Source organism: Lepisosteus oculatus, chromosome 6 (genome assembly GCF_040954835.1).
Source record: "Lepisosteus oculatus isolate fLepOcu1 chromosome 6, fLepOcu1.hap2, whole genome shotgun sequence".
Lineage (NCBI taxonomy): Eukaryota > Metazoa > Chordata > Actinopteri > Semionotiformes > Lepisosteidae > Lepisosteus > Lepisosteus oculatus.
The window spans coordinates 22728511-22751492 of record NC_090701.1 but is presented as its reverse complement, the minus strand read 5'-3'; positions in this window follow the sequence as shown (position 1 = coordinate 22751492).

Here is a 22982-nt window from a genome sequence, read left to right as displayed (position 1 = left end):
AAGCAAGTTTGCTTTGGTACTTAACAGTACTTTTTGCATTTCTTGAGGTTTTAAAAAATCAATGATTTGCTTTTGACACATTTCACTAGCTCTGAAAAAACTCAATTTATTACTATTTAATCACTAGCTATATTCTTATATTCTGTTGTGTTACAGGGGTCGTGGAAAGAAAAATACCTAGAGGGCAAATCTACCTCAGAGACTAAACCAAGTTCCAAAAAATATGTTCTGCTCATCATGTCTTCTAAACCCTTTTCCTTTTGAGCTGCCTGGAGGCTCTGACATCAGTACTCAGAGCAAGAAGCAGGATTTATGTTTTGGACAGGTAAAAATCTCCAGTGGGAGACATTTACAGAAACCTTGCCAGGATTTCTGTGGTCATTCTTTTTCACAAACATGTTGTATGAGTGCAGTCAGGCCTTGACAAATATTGTCAACTTTAGCAGTTTAAATATAGTTTTACAATAGCTACTAAAATATGATTTACAGTAGACCCTTGCTGTTCACGATTGTGCCCTTAGCAGATCTGCTTCTTCTGCTTATCAATAACCTTGCAGACTAAATGCCATGCCTTGGTGCTCACACTGTGTGGAATGGTGTATACTGTATGTGCGCCAACATTACATGAGGTTATTGCGCTCAGCTCTCAGATTGAATTGTTGATGGATTTCTTTCTCGAGAGCCCTTATTTATTCTCTGCCAGTCAACTAAATGAAAAGCAATCAGTAGTGAGCCTAGTAAAAAGAGACAGAGAAAAAGTGATTAAGCTTATCAATAAAGTTAATTTATTGGAAAAGGTAGGTGCAAATGTAGGCACCTATGGTCCTCAGGGGTCCTATTAAAAGATACTATAGATTCTAGTGGTACCTAGTACCTGAGCGAAAGAGGAGAATTTACCTTCTGTTGGATGTCATTATGGTATCAGCAAGTCAACAATATGGCAGGTAGAACAAAACAGTGAAAATCAGGGTAAATGCTTTGCAAGTACTAAAGTGTCTTTTGTGAGCCAAGATCCTGTCACTGAAAAGACCTTAATATATGAAGTGAAGATTAATTACAGTGAGAAGCATAGAAATTGAGACAGAGAAGTGAAATTTCTCTGCTGAAATATGTATTTAAGATCGATCAAAATATTAATGAGGCAGAGGTATAGATGTTCACTTTTTGGGTATTATTTGATAGAATTTGGGTATTGATTTGCATACATGTCATTTCTTGTATTATATCTTCCCATTTCAGGTGAGAATAAATATGTGATTCTTCCTGAGCAGAGACATGATAGAAGAGTATTCCTATTTGAATGAACAATTGAAACAAAAATGGCTACAAATAAGGAATTTGAAAACTTGAATCATAGTCATCTCTGTTAGTGACTAAAATATTCAAGTTCTTTTAACTTGGCAGGGAAGGACATTCCTTCACATCAGGGGATGAAGCTGGTTGCTTTTTTGCTTTATTTGGCCTGCTACAATGCCACAGCTGATACCATTTTTCCTTTCAAGACATGATTGAAAAAGATACTCAGATCAATTAGCTTCTAATAACCAAACAAGCTAAATGAATGGCCTCCTTAACTTTGTAATCATTCTCGTATTCTTAAGAGGGTTGTGATGAAAGAAAAAACACCCATATCAGTCACAGACCCCTCACACTCTTGTAGATCATAACTATTAGTGGGTCAGCAGCTAATGTCTGAGAAATTGTGTAATTGTGGAGGTTACCATCTCATGCAATGTCCCTGTGGAGGCACTACATGCTTTTTACTTAGTCTCATCAAAGTCTGATTCATGGCCATTTTGTTCCTGCTTCTTTGTTTTTTTTCTGTCCTTTTCCCACCCTTTTCAAGGAATGATTGCAGGTTATCTTTAATGCAGTGCATCTAAAGATAACTCTAATAAACCAGTTTTCTTTCCTTTGGGTTGTTCATATACAATGGATCATCACGCATTAATTGGAATTGTGCAGAGCAACAGCTGTCATTTTGTGCTGTTTAAGCTGTCATTCATCTGGAATACTTTATTACCTTTTATACTGCTGAACATCTGGTCTGCATTGGCACACTGCAGTTATATGACACAATAACCTGTCAGGGAGGCTTCATGTTTCTGCTAGCAATTAGTATGACTTTATAGTATAACTATCTCTTTAAACAAACCGTTATATCCTGGTACATTTTGTCATTCTTATCTATTTATTATATTATCATAATATTATTAGCTTTTGTAGCTGTAAGCTCTAAAGTTCTAAGAAATGTATTTAAATAATTTTTAATATTTGTTTTAAGAAAAATACAATTCATGGTTTTGCCATGCATATAGAAAAATCAGTTCAATTTTAGCTGAGAATCCCTGCTATTTTTATTTTTCCCTTGAACTTTCCCGATGGAAAGCACCACATTTTCAAAAGGAATGAAACCTCTCTTTGGTAGATGATATGCTCATTTTGCTCAGCTTCTGTCTAAAGTCATTCCTTATCTTTTGGAATGCCAGATAAAACCAAATATTTATATTTTGTGAAGCATTTTTTTTAACAAAATGTTTTTTTTCAAACATGGAACAAAAAGCAAAGACATGGGGGTGCAGTGGTTACTATTGTTGCTTCGCAGTAATGGAGCCCTGGTTTCAGGTCTGGACCTGAGGTGCTATCCGTGTGGGTTACCTCTAAATGCTCTGGTTTCCTCCCACAATCCAAAGACATACTGGTAAGTTAATTGGCTTCTGGGAAAAATTGGCCCCAGTGTGAGTGTGTGCATGTTTACGTTTGGCGTCAAGGGTGTACCCTGCCTTGCACCTGTTTGCTTGCAGAGATAGGCTCCAGCTGCCCCATGATGCTGAAACGTATGTAGTGGTTAAAAAATGGATAGAAGGAAGAAAGCAAGAGCAAAACAACACAGTAAGGGGATAAGTGTTTCAGTAACTGAAATGTGAAAAGGATGCCTGTAACACGCCCTGGATAAAGCATATACTGTACAATGGGCTGGGAACTGGCCTTTTATGAAAAGTGTCTTAGAGGGACACATTTAAAAGTCATCTGATGAGTAAGATTTTTTGGGACCACGACCCTCACCAGGAAAAGGGGAGTGGAAATGGATGGATGGATTTTTGGGGATTTTAATTGACTTAAAATTTTGAGTTAACTCAGATTTTGCCCAGGAAAAGTATTCACCTTCCCTTTTTAACAAAGTGAAAGTTTTGACAGCTTTGTATGAAACCTATAATAGAAAAACAAAAGTGAATCCCTTTGTTTTGGCCCTAAATTCCAGAACATTATGCATTGGATGACAACCTCATCCCCAGGGTCTCTTTGCAGAACGAAAAGTTAAAATAATACTGAGAGTGCAAGTCCTGCAGCATGTGAGGACCAATATCAATAAAATACAATATTATTTGTGCTTATTCACTTATCATTTTAAAGTGAACATTTTAATGTGAAACAAGGAAAAGAGAATTATGTGAAATAGATTTATGTGCATAATGGAGATCTCATTAGAAAACTTAAGGCATTTTTTTTACCACATATAAAGTCATGTAACTGTGACTTCAAAATGCAAACTGCAGTGTCAATGGAAAACTAGCATAAATTAAATACTGAAGTATACAGTATATTTGGGGAGAAAAAACATTTTTTGAAATGAGTGCCAGGATTCAGAAATTTCAGTATTCAAATCCATTGGTGAATTATCCCGTTATTGTACCCTTGCACATGGTACTTTAATTATATTGCTCCAGTAAAATGTCCTGCTGTATAAATTGGTACTCTCCAGCTCATCATTGTGAATGAGAATTTGTTTGCATGTGGATTATCTGGTTAAATATTATTGTTCTCAACAGGGATGTTCCAATCTATTACATGAATAAAAGTACTGTTACTTTGAAAAGTTTGGAATAAAGTAAAAGTTTCCTTACAGAAACATAACTGAGTAAAAGTAAGAAATGATCATTTCTTACTAAAGTATCAGAGGCAAAAAAAAATACCCGTCCTTAAATTCTAATATGAGAATCTGTTGGTCACATAAGTTTTACACCACTTGTATTTATCATTGGAACTACTATTTGAACACACCTATAGCTGCATGTAAATCTAAAATAATACATTTATTTTAAACTATAGTTTATAATATAATTATAAACTATAGTCAAGTTTTATCCTGGAATTAAACAATTCTAGAAGTAAATGTTAAAAATCTATCTGGAAATGATCATTATAAGTACAACTGGACAGCTTTCTGTGTCATTGGATTCACCCAGTAAACTGCCAGGTTTAACAGGCGGCGGGCAAAACACTGGTGTTTGAGTAGCTGTTACTCAAGACCATTTTCCATTTTCCAAAACTGACCCTGGTGTAAGTGTCTGCGTGTATGGGTGTATCTCACTTTGCACCAGATGCATACTGGAATAGGCTCCAGCTTCCCTGAGACCCGGTATTGGACAAAGTGGTAAGAAAATGGATGGACGGATCTTCAAAGCAACATTTTACTTCATTTCAAAGAGAATTACACTTTACATTTCACGATTATGTGCTGACATGCCCTTCACCAAAGGTCTTTCTTATTTCACACATAACTTTTTCTAAACTGCCCAATTACAGCCAGGGAGATTTCACCTTGATTCATTTACATAATGCTTAAATGTCCTAGCAAATATAGATCATAATAGTCATGAATGGGAACTCGGACAGAGCACTACACTATTTAAACATTTGTAATGTTACAGCTTTAGGTGACTAAGAGGTGTCTCTTGGATTTCAGATAAAGTTTGTGACACTTGGCAGAGTTAACACTTCCAGCTTCAAAGCCTAGAAGATGTTTGCTGAGGGCTGGGGGGTCCCTTTGAGCATAAACAATTGTTAAGTTTACCTTAGCAAACATAGGAAAGTTATAGGTTAATTGTCAAGGAGCTGTACAGACCCACACAATTTAAGATCACATTAAGAGCACAGAAAAAAGAAGAAACAAGAAGCAGGAGAGGAGAGTTCGGAGGAGCTGGAACTTAAAGATTGCACCAGGCGAGAGCCCCTACTTTTGCATCTGCATTTGCATCTCCGACATAAAAATGTGGATGACTCAAAACTTCTTTCATCTTAACTGCGACAAGACTGAAGTCATGCTTATTGGCACCCCCAATCAACTTTGTAAAGCCAGTCCTGTAACCCTATCTATAGATGGTTCTGCACTTGAGCTTCAATCAAAATTGAAAAACCTGGGGGTTATATTCGATTCTGGCTTAACATTTGACCCACATGTGCAGCATACTGTCAAAACATCTCTAACTGTGGCTGAAAAGCTGATCAACACATTTGTGTTCTCTCAAATTGACTACTGTAATGCTCTACTCGCTGGGGTATCTAAATCTACTTTGAACAAACTGCAGTATGTCCAAAATTCAGCAGCCAGAATCCTGACCAGATCGAGTGCAAATGATCAAATTACTCCTATCCTGGAGTCCTTGCACTGGCTTCCGGTCAAATTCTGCATAGACTTTAAAATCCTCATGCTCACCTATAAGGCTCTGCATGGCTTGGCACCTCAGTATATGTCTGAACTATTATCACCCTACTCCCCACCTCGCAACCTTCGCTCTTCCAATTCTGTGCTCCTTACTGTCCCCCAAGCCCGTCTACATTGTATGGGTGACAGGGCCTTCTTCTGTTATGCCCCAAAGCTCTGGAACTCTCTGCCCAAAGATATCAGAGAGTCACCTTCTTTAAACTCCTTCAAACCCAGACTCAAAACCCTCTTCTTTAGAAAAGCCTTTACTGGTTCCATACTTCACCCCTCTGCTTTTCTTAGTACCACCATCCACGGTCTCCTCTATATATTGTAATTGTGTTTTATCTTGTGTATTCTTCTTATTTATTGTTGTTGTCATCTTGTAAAGCACTTTGAGAAGTCACCTTTAAAGGCGCTATATAAAATAAAGTTTATTATTATTACTTCATGATCATCCAAATAAAACTGGACTGGAGCTAAGTATGTGAACCTTGTTTTAGAGAGCATGGTATGGTGAGTTTTTAGGGAATTTGGGTTTTCTGGATGAAACATACTTCAGTTAGAAATCAGTTAGAAACTGATGGATAGGGATATAGGCTCTCATTTAGTTTGTTTGCATTCAGGGTGCAGAGAGAGAGATTTAACTGCAGGTTACATTGTATTTAGTTTATTGTATTTAGAAGCTCATCTCTTATGGGGTCTCTGGAGGCATTAAGAGTTTAAATGATGTTTTTTAACATTTTTTGTAGAGAAATAAATTTAAATTTATTGCTGCATTATACATTTCTCACTTCATAAAAACAGTAATAGCCTTTTTTCATGATGCAGGTATGTAACCTGTGGGCAACTTTTTAAAACTGTAACCTATTTCAAATTATTTCAGTTCCAAAGCATTTAATATTTTAGTTCAAGGAGAGTTGTAGTAATACCTAAATAATGTGGAATAATGAAGTGCACTGACAAAAAAGCATACCATCTAACTATTCTCAGTCTCTTCTCTGCTATCCATTATTATTTCATGGCATACCCATATTCACATTTAATTACAAAATCCTAAAATACATCCTTCCATTTTGTGTTTCAATCATGTGTGAGTGATTAATGGCAAAAATGTGTTACAAAAGACTTGGATTAAAGCCAATTTGCTCTGTGTCCATTGTAAAAAAGCATGTGTCCTAGATTTAAAAGTGAGGGACTCTACCAAGTATTAAGATTCTCCCTAAAGGTGTGAATTTAATTAGTAAAGAAAGTAAAAAAGTACAAATTATATAACACAAATCTATAATTATAGTTAAAAACAGTTTTATGTTTGGTTCCAACATCAAGCAGTTCTAATATTCTTTATTTTTTCATTTAGCGTGTCTATCCAGATGTGCCACTGAATAAATCTCATGGAGGTGAGAAAATCTTTGGATGTGCACAATAGAGAAAGCATTCATTTCTTCTCCTCATTAAAGGGTTTCTTGCACCATTGGTAAACCACTCAATGGTAAATCAATCCCCTGAGACCTGTAACAGATGGGACACTTTTACACCATGCTAATAGGGGTTATTGAAAGATTAGAAATGCCTAGTTTGCAAGAACAGATACTATTTGTACCTGCAAGTGGAAAAAAAGAAGTAGATTATATAAAAACATGCAAGGAAAGTAATAATATCAAATATAATATTTCAATAACAAAAGAACATTTACATTATATGTTACGAATATCAATACTAAACTGTTATTTGCAATTAACTTTACTAACACATTTGTATTTGTAACAAGCCTGTTGAAGAGATCTCTCAAACTGTGAAAAATGTCAAGACCATCTCGTTATATACCCATTTCTATTCACTAGACACAGATAAGACCCCTCACGGATTAATATTTACATCTAATTTTTATTTTAGGGTGTTTATGGTGTTTATACCCTTAATATATTTGTATTTAATACTCTCTTATATTTGTACTCTCTGGCCCCCCCCTCCCAGTTAACTTATCGTCCCAACTGGTTTACCGATGATTCCGTATCCCTCGCCCTTCACCTTGCTCTGTCCCATCTGGATAAGAGGGACACTTATTATATGTAAGAATGCTGTTCATTGACTTTAGTTCAGCATTCACACACAACCATCCCCCAAAAAGTGATAGAAAAACCAACACCACCATACCGAACACCGGACCCCCCCAGGGCTGTGTACTCAACCCGCTCCTGTTCACGCTGATGACTCATGACTGCACTGCTAAACACAGTGCAAATTACAACAGCAAGTTTGCTGATGACACGACAGTGGTGGGCCTCATTAGTAACAACGATGAGGCACCATACAGAGAGGAGGCGAAGTAATTAGCGGACTGGTGCTTAAACAACAGTCTGTCTCTGGATGTAGATAAGACAAAAGAGATAAAAACTGACTTCAGGAGGGCCCGTGCTGATCACTCCTCACTGCACGTCAATGGCTCCCCTGTGGAGACAGCTAGAAGTACTTAGTTTCTTGGTGTGCATATCACAGATGACCTCACTTTGACCATCAACACCACCTCCTAAGCTATAAAAACACAACAACATTTCCACTTCCTGCGGCGACTGAGAAGGCCAAACCTCCCCCCCCGCCTATACTATCCACATTCTATAGAGGTACCATCGAGAGTATCTTTACAAACTGCATCATTGTTTGGTTTGGAAATTATAAGGTCTCAGACTGCAAGTCCCTGCAATTAATTACTGTATCAATATGTCAGGAAACATCATTGGAGCCTTCCTTCCGTCCATTGAGGACATATACTGTACTACGAACGCTGCACACACAAAGCCTCCAGTATTGTGGATGATCCCTCCCACCCCTTCTTCAACCTTTTTGCCCTCCTACCATCTAGTAAAAGGTATCGCAGTATACAGGCCTGCTCCACCAGACTCCATAACAGCTTTTTTCCACAGGCTGTCAGGCTCCTCAACAAGCTCCTGGTACCTTCTGCGCCTACTCCAAATCTGGAAACTTCTTTTTTGCCTAATGTCAGGCATAACATTCTTTGCACAATTTGTACAATCCTGCACTATTCACATTGCACTTTATGTACCCTGTACCCTGTCAGAAATGTAATGTCTGCATTGTCTATAGCTTGTCTTGTCAGTGCCTTGTCTGTATTCGCACCGTAGACCTGGAGAATGATATCTTGCTCCTCTGTATACTTGTATATGGCTGGAATGACAAATAAACTTGAACCTGATTTATGGAAATACATCTTTTAAGTCACTACTACTCTATCCTGTCCCTAGTTTCCTGTGCTTTGCTGTCCTTCCGGTGTCTCTCTCTCTGTGGGGCTATATATTTCCTGGTCTTTCATTCACCTTGGCTCAGCATTGACGTTCGGATGTCCTGAGACCCACCTAGCACCAGGCCGCCGCTCTGTCCGTAGCCTGAGGGCACAGGTTTCTATACGGCAATTCCACAACTCTTTGCACTGCTGACTCCCTGTTCCGCCGCTTCGCATAGGGTCTTTTTCTGCTCTCCTGCCATTCCACGGTTCGTCCCTTCCGAGGAGCCGTGGAGCCTTCTTCAGGTGTCCTTCTTCAGACACCTGAAGAAGGCTCCACGGCTGAAACGTTGTGTTTTCTTTCTTCTTCTTTTTTTCAGCATGGAATAAACCTATTACTAGAAGGAGTGTTTGGTTGTTGTCAATGTTGTCAGGCTACATTTTATAACATCTACGGCATAACAGTTATAGTGCAATCAGTTGTGAGGCATGTGAACTGTATTGTCAAGTATAACAGTTTTTAATATTATATTTATATTTTAAGATATAAATTTTATATTTAAAAATAACTGTTATGTCTATAATTGTCCAAATTATATATTTAGAATTTTTCCAATGTTTTCATTAGTAACATTATCATTGTAAGAAAACACTCACATTTCAAAGTAAATGAATTTAATCTTTAGGACAATGTGCCAGCAAGTGCTATCATTTTTTAAGCAGAAAAATATATTATATATTTATTGTGAGCAGATGACATACTGTCACAGCAAACATTTCATACAAAAGGCCTCATTTCATTACAATGTTACTGTACATGAGTGTGCAGAATGTAAACTTTGAAAAGACAAAATATACTGTATATGGAGAAGGGATTTAGAAAAAAATATTTTTCACTTCAAATCTGTTTGGAAATGTCTGTTATATTTTATATTCAATTTGGTTTTATATTAAATCAGAAAAGTGGACTAAATGTGATCCTGGAATCCACTGCCTTTTAAGTTATTTGGGAAATGTGTATTGTCAGTGTATTATGTAAACATAAGAACATAATAATGAATGCAAATGCGAGGAGATCATTCAGCCAGTCGTGATTGTTTGGTAGTTTAGTAGCTAAATAAAACTTAATTTTTGTCTAAATGTTGCTTAAAAGTGCCCAGAGTGTCTACATTCTAAATTAATTTTAGTTACTAATTTTGATCCCAAGTCCTCAATTTATACTGAGTCTGTAAAAGCTTCTTTTATAACTCCATTAACCTGCCCATGGGACCAGGAATCACTCTGTTCATCTTCATGTAGCTCTTCTTCGAACTCATTCTAAGATTATGATATACTGTATTTTCTGTGGTGTGGTGACCAAAACTAAACACACTATTCTAAGTGACGTCTTACTGGTGTGTTTTAAAGCTTATGCAAAACTTCTCTGGATTGTTCTATATACTATCCTTAAATGTTTTGCTTGTTTTTTTATTACAACCAGATATTGTCTTGATGAGAACACCTAGATAAGATATAGAAATATACATACCCCTTTTTAACATTAGGTTCTAGCAGCTAGAATCATAGTGGTTGTGAAGTAGATATAAGACAGTTAAAATAAATTGCTAAATAACTAAAACAATAATAATGAAAGTCCCAAATAGTTTCTGAGGTTTAGTTCTTTACCTGGACATACGTAAGTCTATGAATGTGCTAAACACATTAGATAAACAAATGGCTGGACGTATCTTTTTTTACCATTATAATTTGCTTATAATTGTTTTATAACCCAAATATGGAAATGCAAGTTAAATTATCTCATCTCTCTTATCCTGAGACCAAAATGAAAGACATGACTACTGTGTGGGCAGCATAGTGTCGCAGTGGTTTGCATAGCTACCTCACAGCACTGGGGCCCTGGGTTCAATTCATGGGGTGTTATATGTGTGGAGTTTGTGCATTCTCTCAGTATTCGAGTGGGTTCTCTCCAGGTAACTCCTGTTTTCTCTCAATGTCCAAAAACATACTGGTGGATTGACTTTTGTAAAAATGGACCCTGGTGTCCCTCTGCATGCATATGTGTGTGTTTGTAGGTTTTGTGTCCAAATTGTGTCTGGCCTACGATGGACTTCTGACCCATCCAAGGCGTATCCTACCTTATAGTCTTTGCTTGCTGGGATAGGCCCTGGCTTCCCCAAGACCCTGTATTGCATAAAGCAGTTAGCAAATAGATGGATGATATACTGCACTGTATAGCCCAGTCCTGTTCCTGGTTTAGGATGCAAAGCAAGACTAACACACAGTGAAAATTTTGACACACCTACAGTATTAACCTACTTAGAATGTTTTTGGGAGGAGGGAGAAATCCATGAGCGCCTGGTCAAAACCCACAGAGACTAGAAAGAACATGTACAGTAAGGTGCTTGTAGGGACTTCATTCAGGTATTTAAAACCTTGAAAGTGACTAAACAGATCAATTCAAGAGAGATCTGAGTTAACAATTAAAAAACAGGAAACTGAAGCTTTTAAGCTAGTACAGTACAGTGAGCTTTCTGTTATATGTCTGAGAAGTCAGAATGAAAAAAGATCACAAGTACCCCAGATCTTTAAATGTGTTATTTTTAGTGGCTAACATCAGGATTGTTTTTAAGCCAAAATAAGTCTAAGGCAGATCTCATTCAATAAAAGTACAAACTTCAACAATACAAAATATTAACAACTGCAGAAGGAAATCAGGGAAAAAAGCATAGCCAGTTTTTATTCTTCTAAGTATTCCATTAAAATCTTTTTATGTAGCTCAGTACCAAACAGGAAAAAAAACAAACCTAAAATCATGCACTGAAAAGAAATCCATTAATACAGCATTATTAGCTTTAACCAGCATCACTATTGAACCTCAAGTTCTGTTAAAAAAAAACTTTAGAAATAATATTCTAAGAAGAAGGAAAAATGAACAATGTGCTTAAGCACTCTTTATGATTGCCAGAATACGCATTTCTTGGAGTGGTCAATACATCCCACAGAAATTTAGAAAGGCGATATCTTATGGTGATTACTCCATATCATATTTCTTCCATAACATTCCACCACAAAACAAAGTTTAATTTTTATTTTCCTCTGGAGCAAAGCTGGTTAAACTTAACATTCATCCATGGAGCCTAACCTGTCACTGGGAACAGGGGAATCTGACACAGGAGGAAAAGGACGGACCTGTCATCCTGCCCAGACAGTTTTGAGACATCGGTTATGTTAGTCAGCAAGTGCTTGGATGGTGGTAAAAAACAGGCACACCTGGAGAATAAAACACGTCAGCACAGGGTGATCATGTTATCTCCACGCAGATGGTCCTTCAGTCCACAATCAATCTGAGGACCCCAGATCTGTGAGATAGCAGTACTAACAGCCATGTCACATGCTTCTCTGAAACACTTTGATGCACAGTATATTGTAACAATAAATGTGCTAGTGACTGACTTGACTGTAAATAAGAAACTAAGGAATGGGGAGGATTTGAGAATGGATTTTTTTATAGTACATCAATTTCAAATAGACTATCGAGAGTCCAAGCAGTTGGTGGACTCAGTTTTCCTTTTAGTTGTGGTGTACACTGAAATCCTTTTCTTAAAAAAAACACAGAAAAAGGGGGTTTTCCAAGAAGAGAAAGTTCAAAATTATATTCCATATTTGTTTTCAGTCCATTTCTTTAGGCCATATACTGTAGCATCTTCCTTCTTTCAACCATATTATAAATTTTGATTTTGTAAGGAAATAAAATTCTTGGATAAGGACAAGGTAGTCTAATGAAGCTTAACACATTAGTATTAAAGCCTCAGCAGAAACAAATACATGTCTGACCAATTTACTTTATTAAGACATCACTCTCTATCAATTCTGCTGTGTTCAATCACATTACCTCAAGAGAACGAACCCAGGTGAGCTATACATCCCTCTTATAATGCAGTTCAGTTCAGTTGACCAATTTCCATTATAACAAGCCATTATAACATACCAGGATATAATAAAGCCAATGATTGAACACAGATTTGTCATATAATAATTAATCAAACAAAGTAACAGAGGCTGTTATTCATTTCAGCCAAAGTATAATTTAGGAAAATAATATGAATGTATTTATTGTATATACGTGGTATTTGCTATAATGTTCCATGAAGGCATTACTGGCATTTGACAGGCTGCATTACTATAAAATATAACTTTTCTAGCATTATCCACACAATATTTGTGTGTTATTACTTTGTCACAACCCAATACTAAATTATGAGCAATTTGAAGTGGTAAAAGTTATTCCAAGAAATTGGAGAAACTGCAGAAATTAAAAATAATTTTAATAATTCACCACTACTGTGAGTATACAGTATAGAGCACAGTCACAGACTTAAAATAGTCTGAAAAGGTAAAGTGTAAGAAAACTGGAAAATCAAATCCTTTTGCCCAGAACTTAACACACCAGTCTAATCCAGATTGTTACCACAATAAGATTTTTTTTCAGATTTTCATTATCTTAATCATGTATTTATTTGAAACACGTAATTGTATGAAGAGCTGCTGTATTTTGCTGTAAAAAATGCTTTAAAGTTCATGTCTCATGATGCTGCTGGTGAATGAAGCCACCAGGGCAACACTCAGCAGAGCTGTGTGTGATTTCCAGTGACAGCTGGAAAGGTGAGCGTCTTTAGTTGTGGACTGACCGCCTGTAGATTTTCCTATTGCTTCTTTACATTCAGTGCCTTGCAGACATAACAGGATGCTCAGATAGTATATATTAACCTTTTCCACTGTCACGACGGGTTATGTATTTTGTAGAACCATGTTTATCATAGATGCCAAAACATCTTTCAGTGCTAACATTTGATTTGAATAGTTTCATTTTCTTCTCAATTTATGTAAACACTGTTGTGTTTTTGGTTACGATTCTAAGCAAGCTTTGTTCGTGTGATTTTTGAACAATGTTATTTTTATGTGTAAATGCACCTTCTGCTCAGTGAGGTGCTGTCCTTGGAGTTCATCTTCACCTGCTAATTGAAAGAGGATGAATGACATTGAAAAACAGAAAAGCTGAGGATTACAGTGTCTGTAGACCTCTGGTAGCTCAAATATGTTCTCAAAACAAGGTTCAAATTGTGGATTAAAATGTGAAATGATAATACTATCCATGTAAGACAGCTTTGCAGCGATTTCAACAGTAGCTGATTTGTGTAGACAACCCCACTGTCACAGAGTATCAAACTGCTTATATTCATATTTTCCAGGTCAAGTCAGTCCACACGTCCAGCTTGTCTGTTGCAAGACTTGTTGATAAAATGCACGTTTTAATTTTTTATGGAGAATAATGGAATAAACACATCTAAATGACTTTAGAGATATTACTAGCCAGCAATTATGTAATTTAAGTACAGTTAATTCTAATTTTCCTTTAACATTATCATTCAGATTCTGTGTCAAGATACTACTTAAATGGTTCCCAATAATTTTCAAAGCAGACTTTGGTGTTAAGTGTGTTTTTAGTGCGACTGTTTCTGAACCTCAATTAAAATTAACTGTACTACCATAAAAGGCACAGCAAAAGTCAATGCAAAGAAGAATGGAAATAGCATTGCTTTAATGGTTAACAGCAAGAAACAATTATCCCTTTTTATAACAATTGATGGATTTCTCCCAGAAACTAATAAAAATGACAAGTTTGTGCAAGGAATTGGGGAAAATGTCAGTGCAGAAGAATGTACTGCAGATTCTAATTATAGAGGCATAACATTTGATATCCCACATCTCACATCCCACATTATCAACTAGCTCCCACATTTTATAAAGTTGGATTTATTTGACTTCTAGCACCTTTCAGAGAAACGTAATGAAGCAATAAAAATGTGGTCTGTAACCAACTGTATTGAATTCATAAGGAGTGAAATGGAAAGCACAGGAGTGAGTTTTCATATGGTCTTAAAATATTTAAGAATAAAAAATAAGTAATGAGCAGTGCGCTGAAGGTCAAAATAATTGTCTTAAACAAATGAAGCATCAATTAAATGGTATAGAAAAGTAACAGAAATATGTGTACAACCCCAGTGGTAGGGTGCTGCACTCCCAGTAGAGATTATAGATACAAGATGTCACAGCACTGATTCCACTTGATGTTCAAATGTCAAGGATGTAGGGCCACTAAGAAGTCTTCTCTTGAGGAAAGAGAAAATTTGCTTGTTCTTCAGACAAAGCTGTTGTCTGAACCTTTCAGTGGAAGCTTGCAACAAGAGCTTTTAGGGATACAAGGATTTCTATTTCTGACAACAGTTGCCTGTAAAAACCACTAGAGCTGAGTAGCTAACACATTAGTGAGATTTACTATTCCTTCAGGTTTCCTTCAGCATGTGGACCAACAATTATGCAATAATCTTGAGATTATATACACCAGCCTTCTTTCCTATTGATCTTCAGGGATCTTGAGCCACCACTTTGAACAGATTGGGTTTCAATGGAACATTCCAGTCCAAAAGATCCTATTGCAGAGATGCATGTACTGCAATACATGTATCATCTCCTCTGTTTTTCTTTTCGGAGTTCAGATTACCTAAGAGGTTTCAGCCCTCATAGAGAAGGCCTATAGAAAGGCAATGCTCACTCAAGGGCAGTGGTGTAGTGGTAATAGAGCCCTCTAAAAATATTTAACTGTTGAATATAATTCATTTCAGCAGAAGCGAACTAAAGTTGTTCAGCATTACTTTGCATGAACTTAATCATGCAATTAAAGGAATAATTAAGTGACCAAGTAAATAATGATACTACAACTACACTAAGTAAACCATCCATGATCATGCACTTTGTAATTTTTTTTTGCTTTTCAGCTTCCAAAACTCAGTCTCTTCAAAGCCCATGTAGTGGATTCGTTAAGCAGTCCAAAAATCCTGTTCAATATTTATCTTCTCATTATTATTAGGTTCATTATGACATCATAAAACTCACTAAAACTACTACTACATCACTGCTCCTGGGTCTCTTGCTTCTTCAGTTCCAGGGGAGGGGAGAGAAGGAACTATGGTGACCAAACCTCTGATAAACTGAGCTGCCCTTCTAAGTTGGCCTTCGTCTCTTAGCTTGTGGTATCATTACTATATTAGGTCTTCTTGAGTCAGTTCTCTGCCTATTTGTACCTCCCACTCAAATGGAAGATGGTCAATAATTGTGGATGATCAACTATAATTTCTTTTTCCAAGGCCAACTGAAAACTCATCTCTAACTGAACTGAGAGTCTGAACTGAGATGCTCTGTCGCTATGCAACATATATTGGAATAACAAGCATACCCTTGACATGACAATACAAAATAAATAAAAGCAATCTTCAGATCTGATATTGTTAATGGACAAATGTGTTCACAGAGTTACAAGAATTACCTATACAAACACTTAAGTAACAATCACAATTTAATATAAAAAACCCCAATGGATAACAGTGAATATACAACTTTAGGATATCTGACAATTCACAACATCACAATAAACTGGAGAGATCTGGACATAAACTGGAGATTTGCAGAGAACTGTTGGTGGAAGGAAGTGAAAAAAAAAACATGATTGACAATTAACCTCATCAGCCCGAAGGTTCACAAAAATCAATACAGGACAACATGAAACAACAGCTATTAACAAAGCTTGGCAAGTGTTTGAACTGATTGCATGACCTGAACACAAACTATGCGAATAGTGAATTGGGAAGATAGTTTTCATGTAGTTTACCACTTTGGCAAAACACAGCAGTTGTGTTTTGGACAGTAAGTCGTAAATATCTGTAGGGCTGCCAGGGCTGTATTTATGGAGTGTGAGGAAGGAGCTTACAAACCTCGGTGCATACTTGGTAATTTGAATGGAGAGGATTTTCTTCAGATTTATTTACTTTTCATTCCAGAGAATGTTAACTACATGTTGACTGGCAGCACTCATGCCAACAACTTCCAATTAAGAGGATATACTGATGTTATTGTATATTAAGAACCACTGATGAACTGTATAGGACTGGTGGAACTTTCTGTGTAGTTGTTTTTTAGCTTGGTTTCAGACAAACTTGTATCCATATACAGTATATCTGTAAGTCTGATCTGCAGAACTTCAGTGAGGATATTTTTATTGCTCTACTCTAATTTAGTACTAGAGAATTAATCCTTGGATAAAACACAATGTCCATCAGTCAATACTGGCAAATAGGCAAGAAGGAAGCCATTACTAAAAAAAAAAACATCTGAGTGATACTGCAAAAGTAGGAAAATTTGCTTTGCAGTTGTAATGGACTGCTGAACGCATCTGAAAGGGGTGCAGATCCTGGTTGAGGAGAAGACAGGAGTTGAGCTTGAAGAAGGTGATGTGAGACTGCAGGGCTGCTGAAGCAAGCAGGCGGGCAGGCTGGCTAGCAGGCAAAGCAAGTCTAGATGCAACAAGGACACAGTTGCTCGGCCAGTCAGCCACACAATGGTTGCAGAGCTTCAGGTACAAAAGTACACATAGGCAAATCCAAGAGAATGGTTGGGCAGGAGAGAGGTCCAAAATTCACAGAGTCAGGCAGTCAAAGGTCAAGTATGGGAAGACTAAACAAAGCCAGAGGGAGATCTAGGAATCAAGGTCAAGGAATAAAGCATTGACTCAAGCTGGAACTGGAATACAAGCACAGGAGAAACATAAATTGGGTGATAGAGCAAAGGCTAAGACCGAGCATTGCAATGTTGGCTGAGTGGGAATAAATACCATGCAGGTACTGAGGTAAGTGCCATTTTAATTATGAGCACGAGCATTAAAATGAGACAAAAGTCTAAATGCAAAATGTTCAGTCGGATGTGAACAACATTGTACTACTCCCAGTCAAAGTGACATTGACTAAGAAACAGAATATACTTCCCAGACAAAGTTCTGATTCTATTGGGAATCAGTGGAAAGTCTAGAAAACTATTGCCCCTTGTGAAATAAGCAATCTCCAAGTAATGTGAGAGAACTTGAGCAAAACTGTTAAGAACAGACAAGAACTGCAATAAGCCAGTATGAAAAGTTATTAGATACTTAACTCGTAAAGACTTGTGGCTGTAACTGCTGTTAAAGGTGCTTACAATACAAATGAAATTTACTGGTCTGAAAATGTACCTAATCAACATTTTGTTTTCTTAATTTTTTCTTATATTTACAATAACTTATATAGATCACCATATACATCTTATAAACCATAAGCATCTTCATTTTGAGCATTCAACATTTTGAGTAAAACATTACTTTTAATAAAAGGTGTATGCATCATTTTGATATTTTACACAATGGGATACCATAGGAAAAGCACTGCAAATGCTCTGTATGCAACAACCATTTGTAGTTAGAAATACATTCTTTACACAAGACGCAAAGTGATTGTCCATTGTGATATATCCTTTGGATTTTGGCAATTGGATTTTTCCTTTGTGTTTTGTTCAAAGTAAATTATATCACATGTTACTAAGTCAATTAAGTCATTTAAATCTCAAGGTAAACTCTGCTACCATGGAAATAATTCACTATGGAATTTCACATAAGTAAGATAGATTACTGTTTATGGATAGAGCTTCTTCTGGGAATCCTAACTAAATAACAGAAATAACTTTTCTCTTTTCTTTGAGCTTTGTGTTTTAGATTTTAAACAATCCACAAGTCTAACACATAAACAACTTTGTCATACTCCTCTACATTATTCTTATAGCACAATGTTACTCTCTAATTATATACAGCACCAGCAGAATGTCTCTTTTAGGTAAGAAGGCATGAGCTTTGTAATGATTCATCTTGTTCACTGTCTTTCACATACAGTAGGCATCAGCTGCTGATCATCTACGGCAGGTCTCAGTGGCCTTTCATTAGCTACCTACATCTCACAATAATACCCCAACTATCCTTTCACGTATTACCACAATGCCATTCAACATGACAGCTCTGGCATGACTGAATGGAGCAGGAAGGTTTTAAACCCAGGGTATCACTCAGGAATATCTTCTTTGGAAGCATGATGGCTCAGTGGTTAGTATTGCTGCCTCTCAGTGTTGGGGTTCAATTCCAGACCCAGGGTGCTATCTGTGTGGTGTTTACAGGTTCTTTCCGTGTTTGTGTGGGTCTTTTCTGCTTGATCTGGTTTCTTCCCACAGTCCAAGAACATACTGATAGGTGAATTGTCCAAAAACGTTAGTGTGTGTCTGCCTCTCACTCAGTGTGTACCCTGCCTTGCACCAGTTGCTTGCTGGTATAGCTTCCTGCTACCCTGTGACCTTCAATTAGAAGAAGTGTTTAGAAATGGATAGATAGCTTCCTCCAGACTCCCAGAACCCCCTGTGTAAAATAATGCCTCTTGGTACCAGTTTTGGCATTAACACCTATGTCTATCATAAACTTAAGCCTCAAGCCAGGTGTTTCTAATTTTATACTCTATGTCATTTGGTTTAGTTACAGTACATGCATGCAGCACCCCATCCTTGTCTACATTAAATTCCTTCTTCTAGGTTTTTGCCCAGCTTTTTGGAGTTGCAACATTGTTTGCTATCTACCTTATTTTTATATAATCTGTGACTGTGTCTAGTTTTTGAGCTATTCACGAATCTGTATTTAAGAATCTAGATCCATAACATAAATTAGGAAGAGAAGTTGTATGCATACAGATTCTTGTGGTGCTTTGCTAAAACCTGATTGGAACATTTAACAAATTTAACCTTTCATCTGGGCTCTCCCTTTCCTGTTCATTGAAAATTCTTAATCTAAATATATGTATTATTTTGAATGCCTAGTGCCTGCAATTTAAGAATTAAGACTTTCTGAAAACTACTGAAAACCTAAATACACCATATCATATGCTACTTTTGAATGATTACTGTTGAGTAATCTACACAAATAATTACCTTTCTAAATCCACTATGTTTAGAATTTTATTCCCATACAGATGACCCCCTAGGTAAGTTCTAAATTTGTTTTCATAAACATAAACATAATAAATTAACTTAAGTTTTGTCAACAATTTTCCTACATTAGCAATTTTCCAGACAGTGTTACTACTATTTCTAAAAACTGATGAAAGAGATTTTTAATGGCCTAAGAATAAAATCTATTGTTTCCTTAAGTACAATTAGTCCTTAGGTTTAAACTAAGTACGCTAGGTCCTGAGATTTTAAGTACTTCTAATACCTGTAATATGTCTGTCTCTTCTATACTAATTATTATTAAAATGGAACTTTATCTATCCTCAGCCTGAGGAATGTTGTCTGTTATTTGCTTTGTAAAAGCCTGAGTGAAATGGAAATTTAATACAACAGCTATTTCCCTGTCATTAGATGACTATCTTTATCTCTGAGAACTATACTGTATGCCATCATTTACTGTTCTTTTGTGGGTACAAGACTGGAAAAAGCTTTTACTCTATTTTAACCTCCTTTGCAATATTCCTTGTTGTCATTCTCTTGGCCTTTCTAACATCTTAGAGCTCATTATTCTCCCCTTCCTTAAGTGATTTTTTTTTCTCAGTCTTTTGTTGTAATATCTGTTTTTACCTGTTTGTGCTATTCATTATATTCCTTTTCTTTAACTGGATCCTCTTCATTTTTAATTATGATGTAGGTTATTTCTACCTATTTATCAAACCATTTGGCCTGCTGATTTCTTGACTTGGAAGACTGATAGTTTTGTAATTGCTCTTTCTGCCTAATGTAAACAGACATGACGTTTTCAGACAAATTCTGTAACTTTTGAATGGTAAAAGTCTGTTTTAATAAGCTTGAACGTGTGCTGGTCTGGATTTCTTCTTTAAAACAAAATACCTACAAAGTGTTTTAACTCTGACAGTATCCAGTTGGTCTTTAAACCTGTGTAATGTTGGTCTGTGTAATGTAGGTCGGTCCAAATTTCAGTCCAAAGAGCAAAGGAAACACAAGGGAAAAGCAAAAACCATTAATTTCCTCTACTACCATACAAGACAATTTTATGATGCACTCCTTAAAACATTCTCCTAAGGACTATCTTCAGACATGATTCTCCACTTTGAGTGACTCTTTTTCTTCAGACCTTATTTGAAATTATATTGGAATTTAAATAATACAAAGGGAAGAGATGTAGAGCCAATAGGGTTGGATTGCCACCTTTTCAGAATATATTTTCCAGCTATCTACTATGAAAATACTCTTGTGTGGAATATGTAAGATTACATTTGACATGCATAAGACTGAAGAGCTTGTTAACTGACAACTTGCAAATCCCCAATGTATTTAAGATCATTTTAACAACAAGACTTGATAGTTTAATCATAAATCATATTTGTTAATCATTATAAAGACTACATAGGGATGGAGGTACTATATATCTTATACAATATGTAAAAACCTCAATACATATTTTATGAAAGTACTGATATACATGGAGTTTCTAAGAGCCTGCAAAATGCATGGGTGAAATACAATAGAAAGACCTGATTACATTTTATTGATTAAAATCTCTAGCCTCAATGTTCTAATGAAACTTATATTAAGAATAATTAAGTGAACACATTTATTACAAAATATCCCCTAAAAACAGTGGAGAGTTATGAGCAATCTAGAGTTCATGGGTTGATGTGACATGATATATTATCTAAAAAAATAAATAAAAGAAAAGGGTAAGTTATGAAAACACTACATTCTGTAAAGCTGTAAAGCTGAAGCTGAGATCTTTCTGAGGTATTTTTGTTGATATTTCATCAGGCAGTTGAGGCAGTAATATTCGAATTTCTCTATGTCAATATGTGTATGGTCTCTTCTTTCTGAAAGTTCATAGTTTGTGTCCCTAGTTTGTGACTTGGCTAGCACATATTTATTGTTCTGTCTGTTTATATCTATCTGTACTGTCTGTTTATATCTATCTGTACATACTTTCACTATTATGTGATATTTTTTAATGTACTGTCTACATTGTGTAGTGTTGCCTGTGGTGTTGTCTGTTGTACTGTGCATGTCCTGAGAGAACAAGGCAAACATGAATCCCAATGTACATGTACATATGGCAAATAAACCCCTTTATATATCTAAAGCACTGGTCCCTCCAGCCTTTTCCAATGTTTAGCAACAGCATCACTGGCTCCAAGTTTAGATGGGTAACCTGGTAACCAGCTCAAAGGTGGATGTGTGTACCTTGAATTTTCCCAACAGTGGGACTACCAAGACAGAAAAGCCTTCCCCATGAAGTACATCCACACCACATTGTTTATTACACAGAATGGGTAGGAAACCACTGTCAGGTTCTCTGCCAGCTAGCTGTGTAATTCCTGTTGGACAAGCAAAAGAATCTCAATCCAAGGGAAGCTTTCAAAGCCAGTAACCTAGAACATTGCCAGAAATGTTAGTGTCATTTCCTCATAAACAAACCTCATAGAACATAATAACTTCAGAACAAACATGTGGTGACAATGTGATTCTTCAAGCACATTATGTTGCCAGTAGCATGGACCTATATACTGTACATTTAATTAGCAGGACAACTCCTTGGAGTGTCTCAAGATTGTCTGGAGTCTGTAATTTTTGATGTTCTCTTCTGTAGTGCTTTTCACACCTTATGAATGACTCACACCCACCAGCTATAATCATTACCCACTTCACTGTGATTGTATTCACATCTATCAGTGAGTTCACTGAGTCTGGATGTAGAGACTGTTGTTCTACCTGTGGTATGAGCGAGTGATGTGTCTTACAAAGTCAAGAGAATTCATCACCTCTTTTGTTCATTTTAATACAGCATCTGGCATACCTAGAGATGGCATTCAATGTGTTCTCAGTGACAGCTCTGATAGCTTGCTGAACTTTGTGCTGGGTTCACAGTAGGTGGCTCATAGTTAAAATCTTGTGAAATTCACGGGTACATGTGGCACTCCAATGACAGCCAAACAGAAGATAAGTGTTTTTAATTTCAAAACAGTTTTCATAATTTTACATCCAAGCTCCAGGATTCATAATGCTTGGAAGTAATGACCCATATAGGTGCATACATGACTTAAAAGATAAAGAGTTTTAAATTTTAGTTCTATTTAACACACAACAATAACAGGTTTCCATGGTTCATATAAGAATCTTTGCACTGGCTTTTTTACATAACTTCTCTCAAATGTCACTTTTATCACCGGCTCTGTATCTTCACTAAAATAACAGTATCTAACTTAATCTGCTCTATAGAATTCAGTGAAAATATTTCACAACAGAACTCTGAACCTGCTTCTATACCCACAATAACATCTGTCAGGATTTATTCAGGAAAGTCAT